Genomic DNA, 23,580 nt, shown 5'->3' on the forward strand with positions numbered 1-23,580 from the left:
TCAAGCCAAGGAGTAGAATGGTATATCATGTTTGCTTCATAAATGAAGAACAGAATTAAGAGATCTAAAGTCATAGGGAGGTATTGTCTATGTTCATTGATATATTCAGGAAATGAAATACACTAGGTACAAATAGGGATACCTTTTTCATCAGAAATTGTTAGAGATGGAGCTCTCAATCGTAATACTAAGAATGATGGAATCAATTCGGGACAACATTGTGAGCTACCAATGGTTGCCTTGGGTGCAAATTATTATTTCGGCATAGGGGAATAAAGGTTTACAAACAATATTCTCAGACTCAGCTGCTCATATGTGCAACGAATATAGGATACATACACAGGACTATTTTCAGTGAGGGTAGAATCCCCCAACTAATGCTTTCGTCATATAAATACAAATCTCTAACTACAGCAGTACTTGTGTGATGACATCTTTTACTGCTGTTTGTGAACACGGTATTGCCCTGGATGAGTAGAATATATTTTTGCTGTAGTCAATTATATTTTTATTTCTAAGGTCATTTCTCTGGCTTGTTCTGTAACTGCCATACAATGAAAGGACAGATATTGATCTGAAGTCCCTAGTGGATCAACTAATTGTTAATTCAATAGGCAGACCATGCATGGTTATTTAAAAAGCGATGGGGGGGGGGGGGCGGGGCGGGGCACTTTAATAAACTATCTGCAGCATGTACAAACAGGCATTCATTGGTGTGATATAGTACTATTTAAGAATCTATCTTGTGTCGGCATTGAGATTTTTCTAACACCATTATACTCTGTACTATGGACAAGAGAATTTTGTATTGGGGTTATAATACGAAAATACAATGATGAAACATACACAAATAGTTGGTTTTAAATAACTGGTCTCGGGAGGAAAGCTCAGGGGCAATGCGCTTGCCTTGTATGCAAGACAAGCGCTGGGCAACACAGGTTTGACCCCCGGGTCCACACTTAGTAGCCTCTGGGTATTAACCAATTATATTTATAACTTGAATTGTTTTTAAAAAAGACAACCAGGCATTGGGAAAAGGCAATTTATGTAAATAAAGTTTGCAGCTTTCTTCTGTCAAACATGATACTACGCAGAGAGCAATAATTGCTCTGAACCGCGCGATTGGAAGTATAGAAGCAGCAGAGAGGGGACAGAGATCCAGCCAAAGGGTAAGTGCAATGAGGTCTGAGAGATGCTGAACCTTCTTAATTTCTGGGAGCAAACACAAAGAGTGCCCCTAATAAAGGGAGGTGTTAAGAGGTGAGGATTAATCTGGGTGATTGAGAAGGTCATTAGTGCAAGCCCGGGCTGGTGAGGTCGTAGATGCTAATCAGATGCCCACAAGATCCTGGGTGCAAGTCCGTAAGCCACAAAGCCAGAGGGAAATTAAGTGACCCATAATGAAGTAATTGTGAAGAAGATAAGGCGGCACAAAAGGGCGAAACCCACTGTCCCAACAACCCAAAATGGACAAGAATGCAACACCGGCGAACTGGACACAGAATGTGGGGGAAAGGGCTGAGCCAACACCGGAAAAGAAGGGGAGTTGTTAGTGGGATAGCACAAGAGGCAGATAACAAACCTGTGGTATTGATAGGGGAGTTTGGAAGTATCACAGAGTTGAGTGTTTCACTTCTATTGGATTGGTGGACACACTTGGGAATATGTTCATGAAAAAGTGGAGCACATGGTCTGATAGACTACAGCATATGGGTCTAGTTAGCCGATGACATAGGGGAGTGTTTTTTGTAATGCATATAGCGCTTTAATCCAAAGCGCTTTACAAGAGGAACAAGTAAATACAACAAGCAATACATGACAATGAATGTTAACCAGAAAACAGTACAAAGAACAAAGAGTGTGATAGGGCTAGCGATGAGAGCTTAGTCATGTTGTGATTAATGTTCAGATGATAACAGCTAGGTCTTCAGCTGAAGTGTGTGGGGCATTGTGTTTGTAGTGTAAGGGGTTAGGAGATTTAAGTGGTTAGTCAGGCACAAGAGGATAGTAGAAAAACAAGAGGTACAAGTGTTGGGGAAAATGGCGTTGGGTGCTATTCGACTGCAAGGTAGCTAGTGCCATCAGGAAAAATAATTAGGATGGATTGTTTGAAGCTTGTCTGTTTTTTACTTTTGGTAATGGTTGTGTGGGTTTAGCCCAGGAATGTTGGTTATATAATACACTTTGTTGCTGGGTTATGTGTGAGTTCTATTTATTAAGTATGGGCAATTTAGGGAGATAGCTCTCCTGTCTAAAGCCTGACTATATATGTGTGGTTAAGGGAAATAGCTCTGCTATCTAAAGTCAGATATCTGAGGTGCAATATGTAAACCTGGTGAGTTATCTCTGCTGGGAAAATCCTGGCCATGTACAATGATGTATGTTGTGCTAAAGCGAAATGCTCTCTGCTCAAAATACACTGCTGTGATCTCGAGGGGCTCTGGTGGATCTGAAAGAAACGAGGAGGGTTAGTTTAGAGCGAAATTAGGAAGAATATAGACCTGTGACAAAATGATTACTCTACTTTGGATTGTTCATTCATTCACATTATTATCTTGTTTCCTTTGGCCTGGAGTTGAAAAATGGTAGACCCACGAACACTTGCCCCATTCTGTTGTATCTGCCCCATCAACCACCAATCGACACAGCTCAACTTGCAGCACTCTACAAATCTCTTTCATACAATTCATAGATCAAGAGTTTGATGAAAATGATGATTCCCTAAAGTTTGATTAAGGATAAGAAAAGGATATTGCTAATCTCCAAATTGGGCACCCTTATTCTCTGCAAAACAAATACGGTGATCTATATCTATCGTTTAAACACTTTAGAACAAGTTACTTACCCGTAGTAACGTTCTTTCTACTGGATGTACCTCCCACGTATGCCTCATTTTATGATACCATATTTTCCAGGTTCAGCTGCTTCAGAATGTTTTTCTTGAAAGAGGCTGCTGTGCTTCGATGTGGCCAACTCGATGTCTATCGAGGGCTCTCATTCCAGAGTCGTTGTCATCGTCAGTATATATAGAGCGTGCAGCGCCCATTGGCTTCAGTTCCGTTTTTATGCCTTCTTAATGCAGAATTCCCAGCGTCAGTGAGTCCTAGACAGTACTAGACTCTGAAAGAGCATAAAGTGTAATGCCTGGAAATTCTACAGTGGGGTAGGCTGTGAGTGGCGATGAGGAATACTTGGGAGGAATATCCAGTCAAAAAAAAGTTACTAGGGGTAAGTAACTTGTTTTTCAGAATGGATTATCTCCTCCCACGTATTCCTCATCTTATGATAGAATCCCAAAGCAGTGTTAGGTTTTGGAGGAGGGAGTAAGAATTGACAGTTTTAAGGTTTGTCATTGATAGAGTATAAAACTGCTTTCCCAAATCCTCCGTCCTGGCTAGAGGATGAATCGAGACAGTAATGCTTTGTAAAAGTGTGTATAGTAGAACAGGTGGCTGCCAAACAAATGTCTTTTATCGGCACCCCTCTTTGAAGGGCGGAAGATGTTGTCAAAAGCCTTGCAGAATGGGCTCTTATGCCTTCTGGGGGATCTTTCCCGTACCATCTGGAGCATTCTGTAATAACAAGAATTATCCATCTGGACAAAGTTTGTTTTGTAACTGGAAGACGCAGTTTGTGTCCAGTGTACCCAATGTAAAGCTGGCCATGTTGATGTATTTTTGCCATTCATAAAACGTAAAACCTCAGAGCTCTTCTGGGATCAAGCCTATGTAGCATTTCCTCTTCCTTGCCACAATGAGGGGGCGGATAGAAAGTTGGAAGCACATTGTCTGCCCTAAATGGAAATCCGACACACTTTCTGGCAAAAAGAAGGTTCAACCCTGAGGACAACCTTCTCTTTGTAAAGAATGGTAAATGAAGGCTTACTAGATAGGGCCTGCAACTCAGTCACCCTGTGGGCTGATGTTAACACAACTAACAGAATGGTTTAAATGTTAGAAATCTTAATGGACATGAGTGGAGCGGCTCAAAAGGAGCACACATCAGAAATTTTAATACCAGATTAAGATCACAAATTAGGACTTCAAAGGATATAGAAGGAAACATATTAATGAGCTATTTAAGAAATTGTATAATCAATGGTATTCTGAAATACAAGACCTCTTCCCATGTGCGCTCAAAGACTTAACGCGCCGCCAAGTATTCCAATCTGCAGCCCAGGTTAGCAAAATATAACAACAATGGCAAGACCACAGGTGTATTTGTTCAGAGGGTCAATCCTTTCCGTACACCAGATGCAGAACTTGTTCCAAAGGCAGCGGTAAAAGGATTTTGTTGCTGGCTTTCTGGCCAAAAGCATAATCTCCATTAGGTTGTCCGGGAGGGCCCAATCCTTATATCTCAACCTTTCAGAAACCATGCATGAAGGTTGGGTGTCTTGACCTCTGGATGGCGAACACGACGTGGTCTACTCTCTTTGTGGAAGACGCATTGGAGGGCAGATGGACATGTACAGAAGGTCTGGGTATCGAGTCCCGCTGGCCCAATCCGGGGAAATTCGGATCATGGATTTCCCAAACTTTCTGAACCTCCTGAGCACTTGAGGAATGACGGGGACTGGAGGAAACATGTACAGGAGTGGATACTATCAGTCCAGTACGAACGTGACCCATAGAGCTCCTCTTGGGGGAAATTCCCAGCACTTCCGGTCAACACTGGTCGCGAACAGATACACTTGAGGGGTTCCCCAAAGGGTGAGGATCTCTTGAAGGACTTCCTGAGCTAGTTCCCATTCGTGGGAGATTGTGCTCTGCCTGCTAACAGCGTCCACCACCGAATTCTTATCTCCAGCTAGGTGACCTGTCGATAGGGAGACTCCTTCTTGACTTGTCCAGAAACAAAGCTGCATTGCCTCTCTGCACAGTGGTAGTGACCCTACACTTCCTCTATTGTTGAGGTAGTACATGGCCACCCTGTTGTCAGTCATTATCAGGACATTCTTTCCACGTACAGATGGCAGAAAGGCCTTCAGCGCTCATCTGATCGCCCTCAAAGGTTGATGTGTAGTTTGGACTCCGATAGGGACCAACGACTGCTGATCGTCAGATCGTTGGCATGGGTTTCTCCCTTCAGAATATTGTCCTCGCAGGCCTGCCACAGAAGATCCTGTGCCACCCTGTTTGGAACCTGAAGTAAGTCTAACATCTTGCCCGAGAATTTAGAGCACTGCATCCTGGCACCAAGAAAATGCAGGATGCCATGAGGCCAAGCAATTTCAAAAAGTCGAAGGCTGGAAGGAGCTGGGCAGTCTGGAATTTGGTGACCATCTGCAGAATCTGCTGAGTCCTCACATCGGGTGGCAAGGCTTTTCCCAGGATGCATCATGTATTGCCCCAATGAATTGGAGTTTTTGAGATGGTGTCAAGTGGGACTTCTTATAATTGAGGCAAAAGCCCAGTCTGTGGAGAAAGTGGCAGTGATGCTGAGATGTTCCAGGACCTGTTCGGGGGAACGGGCCTTGATCAGCCAATCGTCCAGGTAGGGGTAGACGTCAATCCCCCTTCTCCTGAGACTTGCTGCCACCACTGCCATCAACTTGGTGAACACCCTTCATGCAGCGGTCAGCCCAAATGGCAGAACTCGAAACTGATCATTAGAACCTCCAACTGCGACCCTCGGGTACTTTCTGTGCTTGTGATGGATTGGCACATGAAAGTAAGCGTCCTGAAGGTCCAATGACACCACTCAATCCCGGAGCTGGAGAGCCTGAAGCGGTCAAGAAAGAGTGATCATTTTGAACTTGTCCTTCCTGAGGAACTTGTTCAAGCGTCTCAAGTCCAAAATGGGTCTCAATCCTCCATCCTTCTTGGCGACTAGGAAATAGGTAGAGTACCACCCTTTGATCCTCTCCATCACAGCTACTGGTTCTATAGCACCTTTCTCTAGCAGGCTCAAATTTTCCTGCACAAAGAGCGGATCTGGAACTCTATAAGAGAGGCTCTCCGGTGAGGCCTATTTAGAAAGGGAAGGCAGTAACCCTGGGCTACTGTTTCTAATGCGCTTACATCTGAAGTAATGCCATTCTTTCAGATGCAGTGATAGTCTGCCTACCACCGGGGTCTTGTGGGTTAAGGCCTCAGAGAGGTTTTGAGGTAGTTGAAGCAGCGGCTAATGGCAAAGGAGCTGTTGCTTGGGTGGACTTTGCACCTCTTCCTTGTCCACCTCGAGGGAATCTTCTCTGAACCCCTTGACTAACCAGTCCTCTCGCTCTTCCAACTGAGGAGTAGAAGCGAAAGGACGTACCTCTCCAAGATGATCCACTGGGATGAGAGGATTGTGGCTGTCTGATAGCGGTTCCAAGGGACTTGGCCACTGCCTTTGAAGTCTGCAGCTTCTCTAAGCTTTCGTCAGATTTGCTGCCAAACAGCTGGGTGCCATCAAAGGGCATGTTGAGGAGCCTAGACTGCACGTCTGGTGCAAAACCTGACGTCATCAACCACGCAAATCTGCGTATTACTGTGGTTGCCAAATTCTGATTGCAGAGAATCAAACAGTCTCCTTGCAGTCTCTTACAATCTCCTTGCAGTCTCTTACAATGCTCAGGAAGCCGTCTCTCTCTGTGTAGCTATGGTCAGCTGCCATAGCTACACAGTCCTACAGGGTGAATGTGAATTTTGCTAAAGCACAAGTGGATTTTGCAGACTTGAGCGCCATGCTTCCGACAGAAAATAACGTTCTTGCCCAAGAGTCGAAACGCTTATCATCCCTATCTGGTGGGATGGTAGGGTATGCAGTCTGTTCAAGCTCAACATTGCTGCCTGAACAATTAGGCTTTCAGGTGTTGGGTGTTTTGACAGGTAGCTAGGTTCGCTATTGGATGGTCTACATTTTTGGTGAGGTTTTTGTTCACTGCAGGACTCGACTCAGGAACCTCCCAAGCTACATGAAAAGGAAGTATGGGATCCGTTTGTGGAACTTTATCCAGGATATCTGTGAGGTTGTCTTGCTCAAACGGTGGTGCAGGTCTGCCCCATCCCATAAAGTCAATGACTCTAGTCATCAGATCTATATAAGAGGCATCAGCATGGTATCCTGGTTCCGGCTTACCAAATTCCATCTCAGGTGAAGTGTCAATCCTACTTGATTGCAAATTTTCATACAAATCCTTCAGTCTGGATTCTGAAGGTTCATACTCCTCCTTGAGGATAAAGACTTAGAGACATCTTTCTGTGTTAGTGGTTTGTAAGATTTCTGAATTCTATTGGTCTTAGAAGGTAAAGGTGGCAATGGCTTTTACAAAGGCGTCGATGATCAACACTAACAGTATCGGTGACTTTGACGTTGATGGCATTGACGGTGTCAATGCTAAAGAAGTTGACTACTTCTACGACTTTTCTGTCAATCTTATCTTCGACGAAGCCCTCAATGGGCTTCACCCTCGACTCAAGAGTCTTCTACGATTTCTCATAGTGTCGAAATCTCAAAAGGTCTCCAGCTCACGTCCTGGGTAAGGCCTTTCCTTGTCTGCCTAAGGTGGTTGGACAGGACCATGACTTTTTACCTTCTCCTTATTGGTGGGTCAGAGCCTCTCGCTCTAAGATTTTTAGCATGTCCTGCCTGAAATGTTCCCAATGAGCCGGAGTACAGGATTTTGATGGACAGGTTATGCTCCTCTCTGGGGAGGAATCAGATGAACTTGAAGTAGGCAATTTGTAATGCCTAATGTCTTTTCTTCAACTTCCTCAAAGATGACGAGAAATGATGGGACCCACTGCTGGAGCGTGAGCCTTTTTATTACCTTTTCCTTTGAGGGGAGTCACATCTCGACTCGTCGGATGATCGTTTCTTCGATGGAGTCTTCAAAGGGGATTTAGTAGGGGGCCTACCCGACTCCTTTTTTCCTTTACACTCTTTCAGAGCCTTACCGGTCATCAACTGACAGGATTCACAGTGTGGTGTCCTATATTCAACACCAAGGAACCACAGACACACCCGATGGGGATCCGTGAGGGACATCATGGTGCCGCAGTTGTATCTCTTTTTAAACCAGGTCTTCGGAGTTGAAGATGCGGAAGACGAGGCCAGAGTACTCAAACTAAAAGAAACTAACATTGCCCTCCTTCTCAAATGACAAATGTGTTAAGGGAATTGAAAATGAAAACTAGTGTCTTAAAAGAAATGTCAGAATGGCTTAGAGAACAACTCCCTTCCCCACAAGATAACAACTCCCTTCCCCACGTTCAGCAGCATGGCGTCTCAAGAGTTTCTTAAAAAGGATAGATGGATGGCACTGTTCTATCAGTTGTGCACACTTTGCCTTACTGATATAATTCAACAGTACAGGTTTGGGCTTTAAGCTTTTAGCAGTTTTATCAGTTCATTAAGCTTTCTCCGCCCTCTCATAAATATACAGTTCAACTCTTGGTTCTTATTTTGCCACAATTCAACACAGGCTTCCCCTTCCGCCAGGCTCAAGCCTGCCTCTCTTTTCACATTCACCTTTTCCTTTATCACAGTTCAGCACAGACTTCCCTATGCCGGGCTCAAGCCTGTCTTTCTCTTTGTATCTTTTTACTATCGAAGACTTTCGAAACTGCAAGGATTTCACGTAGACCTGTGCATGAGCACTTTGACCTCTTCTTAAAATATTAAACATTCAACAATCATCCTCATCTCGCAATGTTTCTTGGTACTTGTAGTTTCTTATTCTCTTGATTTTGCCCTCTTGGCCTCTTTCAAACTTCATACTCTTTGCCCTTCCGGCATATTCAGAATTCACATACTTTGCTTTTCACTTCTTCAACATTCGCTCGGAATCGCGGTTACTTTCTTGCCTTCGATTCCCGCTTAATACACTTCAACTCAGAACATTTCACAGAGACTTTCGAATGTGTGATTCCGTCTCGCAGGACCAATATGTTACTTTGTATACTTTTTGTTTATCATTCAGAAATTGTCCTTTCCATTACGCGTTTTATCGGCACACGCGCACCCTTCAACTTCTGGTTACAGTTGCTTTCAACACAAACCAGGCTTTTGTTGCCTTTGTTAAATCACTGGTCATGTTAATCAGGCTTCTCTCATCAATGCCTTTCATGCAGCAGTGAAGGTCGTTACCAATGCCTCCTCTGCTCTTCTCCAATTCCGTTGTTCCCCCGGGAGAGTAGCGTGCCACTTTGCAGCATCTTGAAGGTTTCTCCTTTCCGCTCACTTGGTTTCAGTCTTGGAATGCTTACAGTTTCTTGAAAGTGTGGAATTCTCGCTTGGCTCTCTCTCGCTCTTTGCAACTGGCGATCAGCCCCTTGGCCTTCCAACTTCCAGACAATGGTTTGCATCAGCCCCGAAAGAGCTGCTCCTCTCGTGCCCAGCCTTGCTCAGAGTGTGCCTGTGCACGCCACATTTTATCCTGACGGGGAGTGTTAACAAGTGGCAAATGTGTACAGTTAGGATTACGCGCCTGACTCTGCCTCGTCTCATTAAAGGGGCAGAGCTAGTGCAAGTCAGTAGAGGTAATCTCTGTGGCCTCGTTCCTCAACTCAGTAGTGTTGTCAAAGTGAAGTGGGGAGGAATTGTGGGAGATGCAGTTTCCCAAAAGATACACACGGATAGGGGTTAAATGGGTTGTGGAAAAAGGAGGCTACCATGTCTCACCATCAGGTGCTTCTCCCACAAAATCCGAGGGCACTGTACCCAGGTGATTCTCCATCTCTCTTGTCCACTCCCAGGGTCGGGCTCCAAAAGCAATTGCCTTTCCCTGGCCACCTGAGTACGGGATCCCAGGAACTAGGTTGTGAAACACCCTCTGGTTTTTCAAAATACCAACAGCATAGAAGCCCTCAAGGGAAATCGAGTCTATCACATGAACGCACAGCTCCCTCTGTCGAAATAGAAATTCTGAAGCAGCTGAAGCTGGAAGATATCATACCATAAGATGAGGAATACGTAGGAGGACTAAATCCATCTGAAGTGTTTGTATCATGTTAACTCACCTGAAAACAATCATCTGCAGCGAAAAATAAGTGCTTGCAATTGTTATGAGGTAGGTTTGGGATGTGTTAACCTTACTTAATTTTTATTTTTTTTATTTGTTTATGGTTACACAGTAACATTTATAAATGTTAAAATATGGTACAATAGACCAAGTGTTTCTTATATTTCATATCACAATTTCAAATACACTTTTTTCATATCCTTAAACAGTTCATAAACATTTCATTTAAAAAAAAAGAAATGTGTACGTATATGTTCTTCATTATTACATGTACATTCTTATTCATTATTAAATATACATTTTACTTATGTATTACTACAGACCCATTTTACGTGCAATGGGCCCCTTAAAATTACTTTAATATTAAGTATTGAGCCCTGGAAACTAGGAGAAACGCTGAGAGAAAGTTGGAAGCCTGCTGACTTCTTATGTACTTGTATTATGGTGCTGCCGCTTTAAGGAACGTTAAGGAACGTGCAGTATAAAATTGCTGGGCTACGCAAAGCGTATCAGAAGTGTTGAGCAAGTGTTTGGCAACGTGTTTGGCCAACGGTGGGGGCTTGCTTCTTGTGCGCAATGTGGAATTCGCAGGATTCATTGGAACCACTGGAGACTTTGGTCAATTACGACGGTAACGTGGTTGAGTCGGAATTGGATTGAGAAGGAATCATCAAGCACTATTTCCTTTCGACATCCACTGCATCGAAGAAAAAGGCAGGTACAGTTACTTGGTGACCTCAAGTATCTTGTGGTGGTTCTACAGGGCGGAGGGGGAGAGACAGACTCTGGCGGCTCCACGAGCTGTTGAGCGTTCCCTGTGCCTGAGCGAGAAAGTTTGGTCCCGAGTTATTGCCGTACTGTAGCATTGGCTTAAAGCACGTAGGCTTACTTGCTTTACTGGCATTGGGGCTGCGAGCAAGTCTCTCCCTACATAGTTCCGCTGTTTTTGAAAACACATATTACGGCAATTGAAATACAATCACCGGTTCTGTTGTCACAGATTGTTGATTAGGGCAGCGAGCAAGTCTCTCCTTACTTGGTTCCGCTGTTTTGAAAATACACATTACGTCAAGGATCTCCCTATTTTTTGCCATTGTTTAAACTGAAAGTGTTACTACGGCAATTGTATTACACACACTGCCTGAGTCGCAAATCAACGCCGACCTGGTTGCTGCACCGTTAGATTTTTTTTCAAAATAGCGCTCGTCAGGTTCTTGCCTCTTTAACTATTTTGGAATTGTGTTCCTTGAATATTTAGAAAATCTGAAACTGAACACGAGAGATAATGCCCTAAAGCATGGGCTAGTGGGTGAGGCGCTGGTGACTGGGGTTACGAGCTTGTCTCTCCCCGGCGTTTACACCGGACAAGGATACACTTCAATACTCTTTGTCAGTGTTTTCACAGACTTTCTTACATATTCATCATTTTTAAACTGGGTAGACTTTTTAAATTCTTTTATCTGCAGAGTTCTTGGGAAAATCTTTAGAGGGGATTAATTGATAAACCTCACTCTGAGTATCCCCTAGTATTTAGAGGCTACAAATGGGAGTTACGCTTAGAAGCATGAGTGGTATGCCAGAGGGGGCCCCACAGCAGGGGGTAGGGGTCCACCTCAGGTAGTAATTACTGTCCCGCTATCTGCCCAATTGATTCCAGCAGGCAGGGGAGGTTTATTACTATCTACTATAGAGGGCATTATGTCGAAAACTCCAGCTAGAGCCTCCAAGTTAGAGAAGGTGGTTCTTGAGGAGGCTTTTCAGTGCCCAACAAATCAAGTGGACTCGATGGATGAGGTTGTGGGGGACACTAACCGAGTCCTCTCGAATATTGAATCAAATGTGAATTTTATGGTGGCCGAGGCAGGGATTGTGGAGAGTGACCTAGTCTCAGATAATTCAATTTTGGCCCCATTGCTTTCGAATGAGTTAGCCAGAAAGGTCTGTGGGTCCCTAGACTTCAAAACTAAGGAAAGGTTAATCCCAGAATCTCCATCACGAGAAGCGGGTTTCACAGAGAGCCTACTTCACCAAAATGTTTTAGTTGTAAACAAAGTAAGGGTGGTTGATCTGTGGGTTATGGCTTACTAAGCATAGAGCGGGATTGCCAGGGAGGCTTGGGAGTGAGATCAAATGTAAACAGTATGGGCAGAGGTTCTGATGCTGAGACAACAGGGGTAGAAGGCATCAAAGACTATCTCCAACAGGAGCAGTTGCCTCCAATTGATGAATTGTAATTTCGAATCCTGTCCAGAATTATGGATTCTATGGACAGAGGCTACGAAACGCTGAACTTTGAAATGCGGGTCCTTAGGAAATCAGTGAAGGAAGTTTTGAATAAGGTACATTTACTAGAGGGTTACATAATGGCAAGATCAGTCTTTAATACTCTGTATTTAAAAGGGAATGGTACGGCAGGGGTTGGGATTTCTGATGAAGGGGGTGGGGGGTGGAGCTCAAAAATGCGGAAGCCCTGGTGGCGAATGAGGGGCCGGGGGGAATGGGGACTGGGCCGATTCCGGAAGTAGATCAATCCGAAACAGCTCCTCCATCTGTGTCACGCTTAGGACTGGCACAAGACCAGGGGAAAACGCCCCTGAGTAGTAACCCTAAGGGTAAGATCTTTGACAATGGGAACAGTTTGAGGCAAAAACAAAAGAAATAAAAGAAACGCAAGCTCATGTCTTCCCAACAAAACAAGGGGTCCAGGAAATGTTTGAGAAATTTAAGGATGGAAGTGGACAAACATATGCATGTTGATAGGGATGTTTTAGAGTTGAAAAAAGAGACTTATTTAAAATGAAGAAAGGAGTAGTTAATAAAGGAAGCATAGTGACCGCTGAATCCGTTGAGGCTTCATTATCCTAAGATAACATGCAGGAGGAGGATAGCCCCTCCTTCAACATAAGTAACATCTCAGTATATCCTATGGATAGGGATGGTTCAGATTGTGAGAAAGATGTTGTCACTGAGGAGGGGTCTAAAATTGACTTTGGTGACGGGAACGGTATGGGGAAGTGTAATTTATTAAGGGAGGTTCCCCGTAGATGTATTTGCAGGTAAATCCCTTGAAGGGGGCTTAAAGAGTCTGCCACCGAAGGCAGAGAAACTTTATGCAATTTTTTCCAAGCCGGTGGTTGCCAAGGATACACCAGGGGAGTTTCCCCCGATTAAGGTTCATTTGACCATGCCATTACCACCATCTAGGATAGTGGAAGAAGTAGGTTTGGGTGAACCAAAAAGTAAGTTTGCAGAAGTTTTCAGGGGGCCTGTGAGCAGGGAGTAGGTACAGAGAAGGTCGCCCTAAAAATGGCTACGTCAACATCAGGCCAGTCCTCCACAAAAGTGGTCATGGAGGATGACCATTTATGTATTTGCCTGAATCGGCTCTTTGAGAGTTCTAATAGGTACCCTTGAATAGACACTATATTTTGGCTTTAATGCACGAAATTCCTAATTTGAGAGGAGCAGCTCTTTCGGGGCTGATGCCAACCATCGTATGGAAGTTGGAAGGCCAAGAGGATGATCGTCAGCTGCAAAGATCGAGAGAGAGCCAAGCGACAATTCCACACTTTCAGGAAGCCGTAAGCATTCCAAGACTGAATATTCAACCGTTCTAATGTCTTCAGGGACATTTGAACGGTTGAATTTGTGTATGATTACTGTTTGGATACGGTAAAGCTCCATCTGAGGTCCCTTTAAACAAAGAAAATTATTATGGCTGAGAAAAAGTGCTTCCTGGCATTAGGGTTTGAGGTAACTGATACAGGGCCCTCGATATTGTCAAGTTTGGCGCCGATTTATCAAGAAAAGAAAAGTAAGACGCAAGAATTAAGAGACACTTATAATAACGAGATTTATAGCTCAAGAGGCTACACTCAAGACCCTATGAGAAGGAGAGGGGAGGGTTTATAGGGGGCGGGGGGAAGACATTCACAACACACATGATTGTCTAACTGATCACTTGGAACTCAAGAGGCTATAAGAATACAAGAATATTATGAATAATCACAATCTTTTTGCCTCATTTGTTATTTGTTTACAGGAAACCTTCTTACAGGACATACCCATAATAGATGGCTTTGACGCTGCACACAAAGGTTTGTCACGGAGTGAATGGAAGACCATATGGGGGATTAATAACGGCCGTTAAACGGTCTCTGGGAGCTACTATGCAGAAAATTGAAATAGATAGGCCGGACATTCAGGTGGTGCTGTTAGAATGGCAAGAGAATGGGGAGGGGGGGGTGCAACAAGTAAATGCTTCTTGGTAAATGTTTACTTTAGCCCATTAAAAGAACAGTTGGAGGAGGCCCTGGCAGCTGTGTCTTTTACATTACTGGGTGAGTTTCCGGTTGATGGGGCCTCTGTGATAACTGTTGGAGGTTTCAACGCTGAATGCTTAGACGATAAGTGGTATTTGGATCAAAATAGGAAAATTGTGGGTAAAGAGGCTCGGGAGAGGGGTAGAAGAATTATGCAAGAATTTGAGGCATGGAATCTAGTAATTGTGAATGGTAATAAAGAAATGGACATTTGCCCCTCTTTTTCATGGCAGAATGGACTATGGAAGACAACACTGGATTACGTCTTTGTCTCACAAGAGTTAGTTGCAAGAGGAGATACTCTGGAAGTGATACCCTTGACCTGGAGTGATCACTCGCTGCTGGTATATAGACTGTTTGTCCAGTGAGGAAAAGGGAGCCCAAATCTTTGACAGTAGCAATAAACCCAGGGAAGAATGAGGTAAAATGGGTCCCAGGAATAGCAAAAGCATTCCTTGGAGAAATAATAAATCTCTGTCAATAGGATGGCTTTTTTATGTACGGTAGTGGGTTTCTCAGGACAGTCAGGGAGTTGTTGGGTAGGTTAACCACAGATAGAGGTTTAAACCAGGGATCCAAAAAAAATGAAAGGTCTTCACACCTTTTGATTTATAGATCCAGGTACATAAAAAACAATTGCACCGAGAGGTAAGGTACCTGAGGAGGTCTTTATCTGCTGGTTATAAGGATGAGGTGCAGAGACTAAGACAAACATATAGGAACTGGGTGAAAGGGAGGCAGTTTGTGTTGCATATAAAAGATGCTGAGAAAATGCTGGCGTGAATGGCGGAAATAAGACTGAAACATTTTGAGAATTAATAAAACCAACAGGAACCCAGGACTTTCTACAAGTACGGGCGTTTAGTGATACAGCCTGGGTCGAGCACTTCTGCATAGGGTAGAAGGGTTGCAAAGGCCAGTGATCTGGTCCCAGGCTAATTTGAGCGGGCCATGGTTTGGGACCTGGAGGATGTCACATACTTGAGAAAGAGAAGTAAGCGGTCCAACACGCCGGGGCCAGATGATCTTTCAAATTTGACTTATAAAGATAACCCATTAGTTTGGTCAACAATTCTCTCAGATGTATTTAGTAGTATTCTTGCAAACAAATTGTTTCCTTGTACCTGATTCACGGCCACTATAATTCTGATTTTTAAAGGTGGAGATAGGTCCTCGCCCTTATATTATAGACCAATATCCCTACTGGATGCTTCCAATACATTTTTTGCGAAAATGCTACTGAAAGTTCTGCAAAAATGGGCACAGGAATCAGTGTCCCTTGACGTTTTCCAGTCAGGTTTTCACCAAGGTTTGGGTACGGCTACAAATTGTTTGGTCTTAGATTTGTTAGCACATCAAGCCAAGACTCAAGCTGGGCCTGTTTTTCTAGCTTTTTTGGATACTAGTAAGGCCTTTGACCTGGTGAATAGGTCTCTTCTGTGGAAAAAGTTACATGATCGGGATTGCCCGGCTGCTTTGTTGGGTATTTTGGAGGCCTTAAACACAGACACAAGGGTTAGGGTTGATGCCTTTGGAAGTTACTCACCTTGGATACAGACTAAAGGGGCTTAAGGCAGGGTTGTGTACTAGCCCCCTTCCTTTTTTGCTTCTATCTGTTGGGGCTGGGAGGTCATCTAGGAACATTTAATACCTTCCCCCGCTAGACTGGGTTCCAGGTAATCCAATATTTACTGTACGCGGACAACATCGTTCTATGTGACTTAACAGCTATGGATTGCAGAGAGCATTAACAGCAGTGGAGGGATTTTTGAGGAGTTTGGATCTATCATTAAACACAACAAAATCGAAGGTGCTGGTCTTAAAGGGGGGGAAGTTGTAAAACATTACCCTGGCATTTGGAAAGTGGTAAGTTAGAAGTAGTGAACAAGTTTGTTTATCTAGGACTTTCATTGTATGATAAGGTTGCAGGGCCAGAGCCTGAAGATCTTAAGGCTAAATTCCTAGAGGCACTTGTGAAGCTGCGAGTTTATTTGTTGGTAAATTTGGTAGTTTTTCACTTTTACCAGTTTTGAAACTATATAAACAGCAATTAGTTCCAAAATTAATTTATGGTGCTCAAACTAGGAGTCAGATTGTAGATTAATCAAAATTAGAGGGCATTTTATGGAGAGGTTTTTTACATTTGCCACAGTCAGTACCTCTTTCAGGGATCTTGTTCGAGCAAGGACAATTCCCTATCCACACAATGGTGTGCTGGGGGAAATTCCAGCTATTCATAAATATCCTGAACCCTCCATTGGCTTCAGTCTTTGAGCAGCTGAACCTTGTGAGGATACAGGGTCCTCACAGATTGGGTTACGAGTTGTGAATGAATGCTCCAATGTGCAGACATATCAGTTGAAGAACTGGGCCTTAACACCAAAGCTAAGATGGTGTAGATATGTCTGGACAAATGTGAGAAGAACGTTTATGGATTACTGGGTTGGCGACTTAATATCCCACGGGACCAGAGACTCTGTCGTCATTGAAAGACCCAGATTGAGACTTTAAATCATCTTTGTGTTGGGTGTCCCAATTTGGAAATCTTGAGAACTCAATCTCTATCTGGGATAGGTTACTCCTCTGAAGATGAGCTGTGGAGGAGGATTTTAAATTGTAATGAATGGGGGGTGGCTATCTAGCCATTGTGTAGGACGTGCCTTGCTGAGCAGCTCCTGTGGAACCGACATTGATCCGGCAAATTACGCTTGAAAAATGATTTATACGCCTCAGAAATGAAAGCACAGGCGTGTGAACGGGTGCCCTGCAATAACTACAAATAGCAAGTGAATTGTGTGCAGTACCAGGAAGGAAATTGAAGAATACGGCTGTATGGAAACCAAGTAGCCAAAATGGCGGACAACAAAGGGATCGCGGGAGCAACTGAATAGACCCAAGCGGCGGAGAGAAAAGGAGGCTGGCGTTTGGGGGTCTTGCAGAGCTCTGTCGTTCACACGCCTCGCTCCTGACATGGTGAGCAGCAGTCGCTCACAACGATAGTAAGGCATTGTTTGCGAGTTTGGAGCGGCGTATGGATCTGGATCGCGATTACAGTAGCCGCGTGTATGGAATACTGGGGACCGGCATCTAGCGTTCGAGCGGCCCCCAGCGATACGCAACTAGCGTTCTTGCAGCTCCCTGCCACCAGCACATGTACGCTTCTAAAATAATAGTGTTCTATACAAGTAACACAGATCACGGGACTGTGAGCGGCGGAGCGATCCGCACAAAGGACAGGCGCCGCATGCAGTGAAAACAACAGTGGAATTCTGAACGCGCATCGAACGTTCTGTGCGGCCGCAGATGTAACCATACGTGAAGAGCTGCCAGACAGAACTATTGTTACTTTGTATAATTAACAAAAAGCAGGCCCTGCTATGCGAGGGAATCAGAGTGGCTTGCAGGACACATTTTTTGTTCACAGCGGTGTGTGGATGACTAAGTAAGACAACAGCCAGAACGCTGCTTTGCCATTATATCAGAAGGTATACGTGCTACACACAGCGAAGCGCTACACGGGTGCACCACGGGCATTGGATGCCGGCTGATGGAGTGCTCTGCTATTTAGCTACGAGACATGTGTTCAAAGACCTAAACTGATGTGGCCATTCCTAATGGTAGATGGGACTGATGCAATGAAACTGGACACGTTGCTATGCAAATATAAGCATAGGGGGACATTGGCACTATAATAACTGGAAGGAGCAAGAACCCAAGTTATCCTGGACAGTTGCTGGATGATGGCATAATAAGAAGGAAGGCGGCAAGCAGGCTGAATGCCGATACTGCAGAAAGGTTCTCATTAAGGTGAATAAATAACACTAAACGCCACATAAGCCCGAGGCACAGTGGCAGTGGAGAGTGCACCTAATAGCCCTCGGGAACACGCGAATGGGGTATTGACCACAATAGTCAGAAAGTACGTGGGAGGACACAGCCTACTCGAAACGTAACATTGCACGCTACCACATATCGCAGCCCCCTGAGGACGACGCTCCTGGGCCCGACTGACCTGGTGGAGTCACAGTAACAACAGGAAGTACAACTAGCAGAATACGGGTGAGCTGGAACTGGATACGCAGGCAGGGTTGCATGATGTTGGTGAAAGGAGCGAGGGCCAAAAGTAAGCAACCTACTATGGCGACCTTTGCCAAGACGCAGCTGACTCCTGCTGCCCCGGCACAAAGTGCAGCGGTGGCTTCCGTGTACGGTACCCCAGAAGGAGACAACCACCGGGTCCTAGCAGCTATAACAGAGCTGAGAGCCACATGGGGGACAGCAATGGCGGATCTACGGATGGCCTTGGAGAACAAAATAGATGTAGTAGGAATTGGAATCACCATGCCGCGACAGGATGTCAGAGCACGGGCAGAAAGGACAAGTGGTCTAGAGAGTGCGGTGAAAACCAACACAGATGCCAGCACAAATAATGCGAAGGAGGTCCACATACTAAAACAGCAGGTGGCTAATCTTGAGAACCGAGCAGAAGAAGCGGAAGGTAGGGCAAGACGAAACAACATCCGGGTGGTCAGCCTACCGGAGGGAGAAGAAGGCCAGTACATTTGAAGTAAACAGGAGCAGCAGGATGAAGGCAACCTACCCCAGGAATTAGTAGTAAGGCAGCCATTAGGGCGACTTCAGCCTGCTGAGCCGCGAGTACGGGATATTGCCAGAAAGGGCTAGATGCGGGGGTGCCCGAGATCCAGGGATGGGCAACAGTTGGGGAGGGTGTTGTTGGGGAAGGGTAGGGAGGTGGGAGGGATTAAGGGAGGTTGGGGGGGTTTGTTGTGTTTTTAGTTAAGGGGAGTTTAAGTTGGGAAACAAGCCTATATAGACGAGTAATGCAATTGGATTTGGACTGCATATGCGAAGGGAGGAGTGGGACTCTAACATGCCATGGGGGATCTTAAATAGTTACTTGGAACATCAGGGGGCTCAATAGCTACTTAAAGAGGAAAAAGGTTATGCTATACCTACGTAGACAGAAGATAGACATAGCCTTATTGCAAGAGACGCACCTGACGCAAGATAAGATGGAGATGATTGGAAAGAAATGGAAGGGGACTGTGGTTGGTTCATCATATTAGGCTTATGCTAGGGGAGTGATTATCTGGGTAGCGCCACACGTCCCGTTTCAGCTGTTACAGACGTTGGTTGAGACGGACGGGAGGATGGTCATAATGAGGGGATTAGTGGAAAATAGGGAGATAAGCGTTGTAAATACGTATGCCCCGAACCAAAATACAGCGGCATATTTTAGAACACTGTGTAACAATCTCAGCATGTGTGTGGGGAGTGCAGTGATTTGGGGGGACTTTAACTGCGTACTAAACCCTAAGGTTGATAGATCAGATGGGAAAATGGATAGACCTGCCCCATCCGCTAAAGCGTTGCAGACACTGCTGAATGACTTTGGGTTCGGAGATGTATGGAGGGCATGACACCCCCAAGAGAGGCAATATTCGCATTATTCTGCCCCGCAGCAATTACATACAAGGTTGGACTATGTCTTTGTCACACCAGAGATGATGACAGAGATCACTCACGCTGAACATAAAGCGAGGGTCCTCTCAGACCAATTGCCTTTGATCCTCGGATGGCAACATCGACCACCGAGAGCGAGGATTCCGACATGGCGCCTCAGAGAAGAGGCGCTGAGAGACCGCCTTTTTAGGGAGGATATGAGGGAGGAGATTAATTACTTTGGGAGGAATACTGGTAGTGTGGACTCGGCGGGCACGTTGTGGGAAGCCTTTAAAGTTGTGATGAGAGGGGTAGCTATAGAAAAATCTAAAGAACTGGGGAAACAGAAGGAGAATTGGAAAGGGCATTGAAGGGAGAAAATTATACTAAGGAAGACACTGAACTGATACTTAGGCTGCAGCAGAAATGTGCTGGGCACTGAGAAAGACTGTGTAACCTTAACTACAAAACATATATTGAGAGACAGCACGCGGGAGGAGATAAACCAGGAAGGATCTTGGCATGGCTATAGAAGAGTTAAACCCCTAGACCCACGATTAGAACGATAACAAGGGAAGATGGAAGTGTAGTTGATACCCAAGAGGGAGTTAACCAGGAGTTTGCAGACTATTACAGGCTACTTTATGGAGATGATGGGGAGAATAATCGCGCAACGATAGTAGAATCATTGGAGGATATAGGATTGCCGCAGATCAGTGCAGAGGAAAGAGAGGAGCTGGATGCACCGATTACTTTAGAAGAGCTAGAAGAGGTGGTGAGACAGTTGCCCAACAGTAAAACTGCGGGGGCTGTTGCACTCCCAAGTGAATTATATAAAATATTTAAAGAGGTGCTCTCCCCGCTGTTAGATATGTTGAAAGAGGCATATGAGCTAGGCAGACTGCCAGAGTCACTTAGAGAAGCGATTATAATACCGCTTCCCATAAGCCCGGGCATAGCTGCTGTTTATATAGACCCCTATCAATGTTAAATCAAGACAGTAAAATACTGACGGCCGTTTTGGCAAACAGATTGAGGAGGGTCATTTGCAAATTAATACATCCTGACCAGACGGGCTATGTCCCTAATAGAAACATATCCAATAATCTCAGAAGACTCCACAGTTATTGAATATGGAAACGAGAATGAAGGTGAATTGGCAATTGTGTCACTGGACGCAATAAAGGCCTTCGACTTGGTCAAATGGCCATGGCTGTTGGCGGCCCTGGCTGGCTATGGGATGGGGCCTGGATATTTACAGTGGGCTAAAATGCTATGTAGTGAACCGCTGGCCAGAGTTAAAACAGGAGCAGTGATATCGGAAAGGTGGCAACTCCGTAGGGGTACCAGACAAGGATGTCCATGGTCCCTTATGTTCTATATATTGGCCCTGGAACCCCTAGCAATATACTTGAGGCAACAATATGATACAATAGGCATTGCCGTAGGAGGGGAACGACATCTGATCTCCATATATGCAGATGACATGTTGTATTTGCGACACGAGGAGGAAAACCTCCAATATATTTTGGAAGTGATGGAAAGATATGCGGGGCTGTCTGGTATAGCGGTGAACCCTCAGAAGTCTAGCATGTTCCCATTGGGTGGATATAAAGGGATCCTCTAGAAACAGTTACCGGTGTTACAGATACCATGGGTGGTTAGCACATTTCGTTATTTAGAGGTAGATATATACTACACGGTGGAAGAGGAGCATAAGTGCAACACAGAGGTAGCCATTAAGAAAATTGAAAATTGCATGAGGTTCTGGGTGAAGCTGCCTTTAGCAATGGTGGTCCTACCTAGGCTCCTGCACTACTTTGGGAACATACCACACTTGATACCAAAGAGGTTATTCACTAGATTGGAAAGTATGTGCATGGACTTCCTGTGGCATGGTACACGGAACAAAGTGGCCCTCTGGAAGCTACAGAATTTCTATGAGAGAGGGGGTGTAAAACTGCCTAATTTTGAAGTCTATTATATAGCAAGCCAGCTGCAATATGTGGCTAAATGGCTCTCAGAGGAGCTAACCTCTGAATCCAGGTTGTTTCAACAAGATTGTACGCCATTTTATTTAAAAGAGATCATGTGGTTGCCCAAAGCAGAAATGGAAGGGCGTCCAAAGCTGATGGTACTTGGATGGAAGAGGTGGCACAGGGCATGCCAGATGATGGAGAACCCATCCCTGTGTTCCCCTCAAGTACCACTGGTTGCACTGGCAGGTGTAGAAAAGCAATTAAGGATGATAATCAGAAACCACTGGGAACCGGTTTGGATAGTGATAATGGGAGATATTTGGCAAGAGGGGACCATAATAGATTTTGAGGTGTTGGGGGAGGAATCCGGGTTACATACAGGCCAGTATATCACGTATCATAGACTGGTGCAGAGAATTAAGAGAACGTGGCCCGAACTGGTACTGGAGGAAGAACCAGATGCTACTACAGACATAATATACGACATAGCAGAGGGGAGACATGAGATATCTAGAATATACGAGATGATGAAATCTAAAGTAGGAAAGGAGGTAGTACAATTGAGACCAGACTGGGAGGGAGAAGTGGGAGCCCCGATGGATGATAGGATGTGGGAACGAGCCCAAAGGTATCATAAGAATGTGTCAAGGAATGCAAGACTAAAGCAGATGCAACTGTATGTTACGCATAGGGCGTATCTGACACCCCAGAGGATAGCTAGGTTTAAAAATGTAGGACGGCAAGCATGCCCTAAATGTGATGAAGAGAATGCGGGTATGGTGCATATGTTTTGGTCATGCCCGGTTATCGAGCGCTTCTGGAGCGAAGTGGCACACAAACTAGAAGAAAGAGGCATTAAGATTGTGGTGGATACAGTGTGGGCCTGCTTGTTAGGGGGATTCCCTAGGCCACGGAAACTTAAGCATGTGAGCAAACTTAAGGACCTGGCATATGCGCTTGCAAAGAGGCAAATTGCTATGGGGTGGAAGACATGCCATAGACCACGACTGGAGGTATGGTGGAAGGATTTGCAGAAATGGGTGGAGGCAGAAAGCATGGTATGGCAAGAAGCTGGCAGTGCTGGGGGGGAGGAGGAGATGGAGACCCTGATGGCCTGGAAATTATTAATAGCAGAGTTATTTGGGTCAATGCGAGACCCAACGGAACCCATGGAAAGGAATCCCCTATCACAAGATGCAGGAACAGAACATTAGAAGAAGTAGGCTCAAAACGGGAGGTGGGATAAGGGAAGCAGTGAACACAATTAAGAGGTATAATTGAAATGTTATCGTATGCACTGCAAGTTTGGTTTGTATTGTTTGTTTGAATAAACTAATAAAAATGTTTTTAAAAACAAATTGGAATTGAGTCTGACTATCCATGTCCTAGAGTTTTTAAAGAACGCTGCAGTACTTTTTTAGTGGGGTGGGGTATGTTTTAACTTCAGTATGAATTCTAAGATTGTAAATTTGTCGATTTTGTTGCTGTTGAAGTTTGAATTGTATCAATATGTGAATCTGAAACTGCACTGGATTTGTTAGTTTATTTTCTTTTTCATTGATTGTAATACGTTTTTAAACACTGTGTTAAAAGTACATTTGTACTGTGAGTCACAATAAAATAAATAAAATTACTTTGTGTCACTTTTCACCTTTAAATCAATCATAATAAACATAGATCATATAATTAGCAATTGATAGAAAAAGTTTAAAAATCTCCTAACTCGTAAATCTCTGGGCATTCTACCCCATCCACTATATTGTGTCTTTATGTTTAAGATTCTTTTCTTCCTTTTTTCATTATTTATGATTTTACAACTTATACATGCACTTTAAAAATCTTACTACTGCCAATTGCATTATGACCC

At 44.5% G+C, this 23,580-nt stretch overlaps 1 protein-coding gene across 1 annotated transcript in view; it reads right to left on the minus strand.

The window, feature by feature from the left end:
- AR (androgen receptor) overlaps window positions 1-23,580 on the minus strand; it is a 1,337,360-nt gene that overhangs the window by 498,891 nt on the left and 814,889 nt on the right. The gene's annotated exons all lie outside the window — the stretch shown is intronic.

The sequence above is a fragment of the Ambystoma mexicanum genome, chromosome 5p (genome assembly GCF_040938575.1).
Source record: "Ambystoma mexicanum isolate Mex_15411 chromosome 5p, UKY_AmexF1_1, whole genome shotgun sequence".
Classification (NCBI taxonomy): domain Eukaryota; kingdom Metazoa; phylum Chordata; class Amphibia; order Caudata; family Ambystomatidae; genus Ambystoma; species Ambystoma mexicanum.